The sequence below is a fragment of the Myotis brandtii genome, unplaced genomic scaffold, assembly GCF_000412655.1.
Source record: "Myotis brandtii unplaced genomic scaffold, ASM41265v1 scaffold253, whole genome shotgun sequence".
Lineage (NCBI taxonomy): Eukaryota > Metazoa > Chordata > Mammalia > Chiroptera > Vespertilionidae > Myotis > Myotis brandtii.
Genome location: NW_005359590.1, coordinates 1,266,875 through 1,273,932, shown reverse-complemented (window position 1 = coordinate 1,273,932; position 7,058 = coordinate 1,266,875).

The window sequence follows — 7,058 nt, the reverse complement described above, 5'->3', positions numbered from 1 at the left end:
TATATATATATATATATTACAATATTATACTGTTTTGAATACAGTATGTACCCTTTAGAATAAGTCTGAAAATCAGATAGTAAGTCCTTTGACTTTGAAAATGAGTAGTGAGAGCAGGCATCCTTACACCATTAGGGGAAAACCATTTAATCTTTCACCATTAAGTGTAATATTAGCTGTAGATTTTTGGGGGGTTTTTTGTGTGTTTTTTATTAATCCTCACCTGAGGATATTTTTCCATTGCTTTTCAGAGAGAGTGGAAGGAAGGAAAGGGGGAGAGAGAGAAACATCGATGTGAGAGAGACACATCTACTGGTTGTCTCTCAACTGGTTACCTCCCTCACCAGCCCCATGAAAAGCCAGTGGATAACTTATAACTTTGCAAATCTTATCTGAAAACGAATTGTTATCCAGATTTCCTTAGAAAATTCATGACTAGGATCAACACCATGTTTTCTTAATTGACTCTTCCGGATGTGAAGGTCATGAAGGAAAATGGTCACTCCTGAGTGCTTTTTGAATACTTGAATAGTTTTGGATCTGAGGTATGATTTCGAGGCAAATGCTGGTAGGATCTAGCCTTCTTGTGGGAGGAGTCAGGGAGTATGATGCAGTGATGCCCGGTTGGTGTTGGCAGTGGTCCTGTCGTGAGGGACAGCTGGCTTGGAATGAGGCTGCCCCTCTGATTTCTCCAGGATAGAAGTCCATAGGTCAGCCTCCCGACTGGCTTCCCCAGCATGATTAGAGCCATCTGAAAAAGCTGTGCTGAGCAGGGGTAGGGTGGTTTCTATTTTTCGTTTGATTGGCGTGTTTGTTTTTAACTCTAACCTTCAAGATTGAGCTGTGGTTCCATTTTTCATGGAGGATTAGCCCTGTTAGCTTAGGGTAAGGTGTAATTCTGATTTCCTTCCTCCACACCCTTAAAAACCAGACTTTAAGTCTCCCTCAAAGCATTAGAGGATGACTACTATAAGAAGGAATGCTGTCTTTTAGCAATATGCAGGGGGGATGTACATCAGAGAACCAGAAAATCCAATGAGCAGGCAGGTCAAAAGGAGGCAACTTGACTGGGCTATTCAGTGACTCAGTATTGGATTTTGTTGACTTCACACACCAGGGAGCTCAGAGGTTCACTGTTAAATGGCTTTTATTTCTATTATCTTTGGAATATCCATAGGTAACAATTGAGTTGACCTTGTTTTGTATCTTATTTCAAAACCCCTGTTGAGAAGAGTTCCACAAAGAAGACTGTGAATTGGTATATGGGAAATAGAACGTTACTGCATAAGTACCACTTGAAAATGAGATTTCACACTTGATGGAATTGTCAAATTTATGGTACATAGTTATCTTTCAGAAGTAATCTATGGGAATTAAATACTGGATGACAGGTAGGAGAGAGCCAGCTTCTGACTGAAGATTCCCCCTGGATCCCAGTAATGTTCCCCACAGTCGCCTTAACAGTCTTAGATTCATGTTTCTCGAATAACACAAATTACCTCCATCTCTTTAGAATAGATTGACTAATGATTTGATGATGTCCCAAGGGAATGGGGGTTGTGTGTGTGGGGGGGGGGGGGCCTGCGTGATCCTTAGGACTGTTGGTCTCTGGTTAATCTTCATCCAATTCTTTGTTTGGATATATGTGTCTTAATGGGTTGGAGTTGAATCCCTACATGACAATAACAACATTAAATATTTTTGTGAAGCTATAATTAAAGAAGACTTATCTAAAACAAACATTTTCATCATTTTTCTCCAGGGCTTTTAAAACTGTAAATCAAAGTTCTAGGGTTTTCTTATGATTAAAATAAACATTTTTTTCTCTGACTTTTTAAATTGATATTTTCGGATGTTTTCATAAGTTTATGAGACAACTTTGTCTTTAACTTATGTATTCACAGCAAACCCCCCAAAAGGGTGTTCAATGAGGACTTTTATAGCAATATAAAGCCTTGTTAGAATGTCCAGAGGAGTCTTTTACTTTGAAGTGTGTAGAGTGTGCTTTTGATCTTTTACTGTAGAGTGCCTGCACCTTGAGTCTCACTTCACCCCTTTCTACACATTTGGCACATGCACAGTATGTGTATATGTGAGGGTGTGTTCCGCTGCCAACGCTACTTTTTTGGGTGTGTCCCATAATTTTATGTGTGTGGGGTAAAAATTGGATTCCTTGCACCTTAAAGTTTTTTCCTGGCTTCATAAACTTTTTTGTTTTTTTGCATGTGATTGTACAACTACCAGGGTAGGAGGCAGGTTTTAGTAACATTTGGGTATGTTTACTTTAGTATATCATTTAGCATGTCTCTTGACTTTAATATCTAAATACATAAAACATGAACTTTCTGAAAAGAGTCTAGATTCAGTTTCCTACCTGTGGGAATTTTTTAATAGAATTTAGAGAAGAAAAATCCTGGAAGGAACAGCACACCAGGTGCCTGCCTAAAACTAACTGGTGTTCTCTTGCCGGGTCATTGGCTCAAAGGGTCAGTTTCTTCACCTATAAAATTAAGGGGTTGGACCAGATCATCTCTAAGATCTGATTCAGTGGTCAAGTTTTGATTCCATAGCACTTTATTATATTACTTTTCCATTTAGTAGTAAATAGAAAGCCAGGAATTAATATATACACATGCCACTAAATTGTAAAAACTCCCATAAGAATTCATTAACCACCAAAATATCTAAGACCTTCTTTTTTTCAGTTTAGGGCCATGGAAATAATTGTGTATTAGGCAAGATAATATTTAATAAGGATTATTTTAATGTGTTATAGTTGATTTCATACTTATCCTATCTTCTGTATCTTTTTAAGTTTAATCATGGTTATAGCATTTTCAGCATCAATATATCTGATTTGTTTTACTTTTTCAAGTTGTGAAGTACACACATTGAAGAATGATTATTATATCTCTGTACATTTTAAACAATAATAGTATTAAAAGAACACCATTGTATTTACTACCAAACTTAAGAAAAAGAATATTTCTCTAGCATCTTCGAAGCGCCTGCCTTTTTCCAAAGACCCCTCCCCCCATGCGGCCCCTTCAGCACCACTATTGCAGTTTTGAGGTTAATCATTCCTTTGCCTTTCTTTATAGTCTTACCATATACTAGTATATATAGCCCTAATTGAATCATCTTTTATAGTTGCCTGTTTTTGAACTTTCTGTTCATAGAAAGGAATCGTACCGTATCCATATTCTTCTGCTTCTTGTTTTCTTTGCTAAACATTGTTTTTGAGATTTATATTGGTCAATATGTAGCTGTGGTACATTAATGTTCACTGCTGAATTGTTCTAATGCACTATATTTTAATTATATATTGTATTGCCAATGGACTTTCCCATTTCCAGTTTGTACATTGCATCTCATCATGATTGTTGTTGTTAAGAGCCATTCAATGACATGAGAAAATCCTTGTGCAATGTTGCAAGAAAGCTAGCAACTTTCCGAATGTTTAATTCAATCTTTGTTAAAGGCATTATGCACTCTTTGGAAAGAAATGTTTCATGGGAAACATAAGTAAAGTTAATGTTAATATTTTAGATATTATTGCCAGATAATGAGAATTTCACAGCAAAATTATTATCTAGAAAACTGTAGTTTCTGTGTCAGGGAGTTGAGTGCAAGTCCCATGAATGAAGGAATCAAAGATTTCTTTGTGGAAATTAGAAGCAGATGCTTCTAAGTCGAAGGATTTTCCCTGAGAACAGCACTTTTTGTTGGCGATGTACTGCTAGAAATTCATCTTGGTTGAAAGGAATTTTTGTGCCTGGTTACTAAACCTAATATGACTTTTGAATACAGATGGCTGTAAAAAAAATAGTTTCTCTGGTTTATTTATTTATAAAAACCATTCTACAATCAATTTTAAAATTTTCAATTACTGTTGACATACATTATTATATTAGTTTCAGGTGTACACCCTAGTGATTAGACATTACATAATTTACTAAGTGATTATCCTGATAAATTTCACACCTATCTGAAGACAAACATAGCTATTAGAATATTATTGACTACATTATATTCCCTGTGCTGTACTTTACATCTCCATGACTATTCTGAAGCAACCAATTTGGACTTCTTAATTAATTCCTTCACCTTTTCATCCATTTCCCACAACCACCCTCACATCTCTTGTTTGGGACTCTGTGCTTCCTGGACTTGTATGTCTATTTCCTTCATCAGGTTAGGGAAGTTTTCCGTCATTATTTTTTTCACATAGGCTTTCAATTCTTTGTTCTCTCTTTTTTCCTTCTGCCACCCCCGTGTTGCAAATGTTGGTATGCTTGAAGTTGTCCCAGAGGCTCCCTATACTATCCTCATTTTTTAAAAATTATTTTTTTCTTTTTGCTGTTCCGCTTGGGTGTTTTCTGCTTCTTTATCTTCCAAATCTCTGATTTGATCTTCTCTTTCATCTACTTTCAGTTAATGTATTTCTGACTGGTTCTTTTTCATGGTTTCTAGTTCCATTTTTATGTTTCCTATCTTTTTGTTGAAGTTCTCACAAGTTCATCTACTCTTCCCCTAAGTTCATTGAGCATCCTTATAACCAGTGTTTTTTGAACTCTGCTTCTAGTAGATTGCTTGCCTCTATTTTGTTTAATTATTTTTCTGAAGTTTTGTTCTGTTCTCTCATTTTGGACATTTTTTTTTTTTGCCTCCCTGTGTTTGTTTCTATGTATTAGGTTGAGCTGCTAAGTCTCCAGGGTTTGGTAGAGGGGCCTAATATAGTAGGTGTTCTATAGGATCCAGTGGCAAAGCCTCCCTGACCATCCAAACTCGGAACTTGAGGTATGCCCCCTGTGTGGGCTATATATACACCCTTCTCTTGTAGTTGAGCCTTGATTGCTGTTGGCATGTCAGTAGGAGGGATTTGCCCCAGGCCAGTCAGCTGCAAGCCTGGCTGTGACCACTGATGTGGATCAGCTGTGCAGAGCAGGACTTATTTCAGCAGAGCTCTGATGCCCACTGAGTCCACCCCTCCTTGAATGGAGGGTACCAGGCAAGGCCAAGGTGTGAGCCAAAGCCAGCTGCTTGCTAGTGCTGGGCCTGGGTCACTTAGCAAGAGATGTGGGTCACCCTGAGGCCAAATGCTGCTTGTTTGAGAGGTTTTAGGAAATTCTGAAGCTTGAGCCACAGCAAGCCATATGTATGGAAAAGCCATTAGAAACAGCTTGGGTGGGCCTGAAAGTTGGGTGGAGAGGGCCTCAGGGAATCACCAGGGCTGGGCAAACAGTGTGAGCCAGGTTGATGAAGTCTCAGATATGGCACTTGCCTGCCAGCTCTGTGGGGGAGGATTCATCAAAGGAACAATGGCCTCTGCCAGCACTTCTTTCTGGGAGAAAGCTTCTCCCCCTCCCACTACCCCACCTCTGGGGTCTTGCCCTGATGCCCCTGGTTCCTTTAGAGCTGCTGCCCCAGCACTGGAACTCAGAGGGATGGAGTCCATGCACTGGACCTTTAAGAGGAACTGCCTGGGACTCCAGCAGCCTCAGCCTCCCTTAGCCTCAATCCCCACTGGTTTTTACAGCCAGAAGTTATGGGAATTTCTCTTCCTGGTACTGGAACCCTGGGTGGAATTCCTGGTGTGGGTCTGGGATCACCCTTCTCAGGGGAGTCCTCTGCAGTCAAGATATCCCTTCCAATTTTTATCCACCACCTGTGGGTGTGGAACCAACCCATTCCCCATCTCTGCCCTACCTACCAATCTCAATATGACTCCTTCTTCAATTTCCTAGTTGTAGGACTTCTATTCAGCCAGATTTCCGGCAGTTCTGAATGATAGTTGTTCTGTAGTTTAATTGTAATTTTGATGTGGTTGTGGGAGGAGACAAGTACCACATTTACCTACCTGCCATCTTGACCAGAAGTAGTTTCTCTGGTTTAAAACTCATGAATTTTATCATTGCCTTTGTTCTTGTTGTCTACCTAGCATTTCCCCTCATCTCCCGACTTTCCAAGGGTACCCAGGTTTTTGTTTTGATGTCCATGTACTTCAGGAGAGTTAATCCCAACTCTAGCTATAGCTCTAGAGGCAGGCCCTGGGCTGCAAAAGCTGATCTAACAATTCCATCCCCCAGTGATGGGCGGCTTATGATCTGAGCCATCCAGCAGGGTGAGTTTCAGTACTCTTGTTGATGTGACCACTCTCAGAGGCGCCAGCCTTAAAGTGCAGTGATTTCAAGGTACCAGAAAGAAAGTAGGCCCTGGATGACATCATGAGCTACACATCAAACCACAAGCCCACACCCATCCTTCTTCTAGGCTTCCAGTTACTTTGGTTTTTCTAAATTCCCCTTATATCATTTTGACTAGTGTAACTACTAATAGTTGGCACTTACATAGTGTTTGCCTTACAACATCCGGTAAAATAGATATTGCTGTTATTTCCATTTTGCAGATATGGAAGCTGAGGTGTAGAGAGGTGAGGGAACTGTCTGAGGTCATACAGCTAGTAAATAGCTGACTCAGAGGCAGCTTGGCTCCAGAGTCTAACTTTGAGTTGACTATTTTTGTTACTTTCAACTTACCACATCCCAACCAATATATCTTTTTCTATGTTTGCTTTTACACCAGTTGGCTGAACCTGATATACATGGAGACTTTCCTAGAAACTATTTTGCTGGCAGTGTTGGAGAATAGTATTCTTCCATTATGTTTGTCTGCTAAATTTAAAGACAAGAAAAAATATACCCCTTTCCCCTGTAAATAACATGCAGAAAATATTCAAGAAGCTGTGGGCTGGGGGAGTGCTTCTTAAAGAACATGATTTTAATCTTAATTGCCAGGAAATGTATTCACATTTCTGATGAGTTTCCAAATAATTTATTCAACACATCTTATTGGGTGCCTCTCACAGACCTAGGACTCCCCCAGGCATGAAAGGCATAAAGATGCTGATGGATGGTGTCCTTGAGGGGATTCCAGTCCTCTGTGGGGAGACAGACTGGCCAGCAAGTACAACGATGATAAGAGCGCAGGAGAAAGCGTTAGACAGAAGACTCCCAGCAAGAGCCTATTAACTGTCCTTTCCTTCCCCCCTCCCCCAT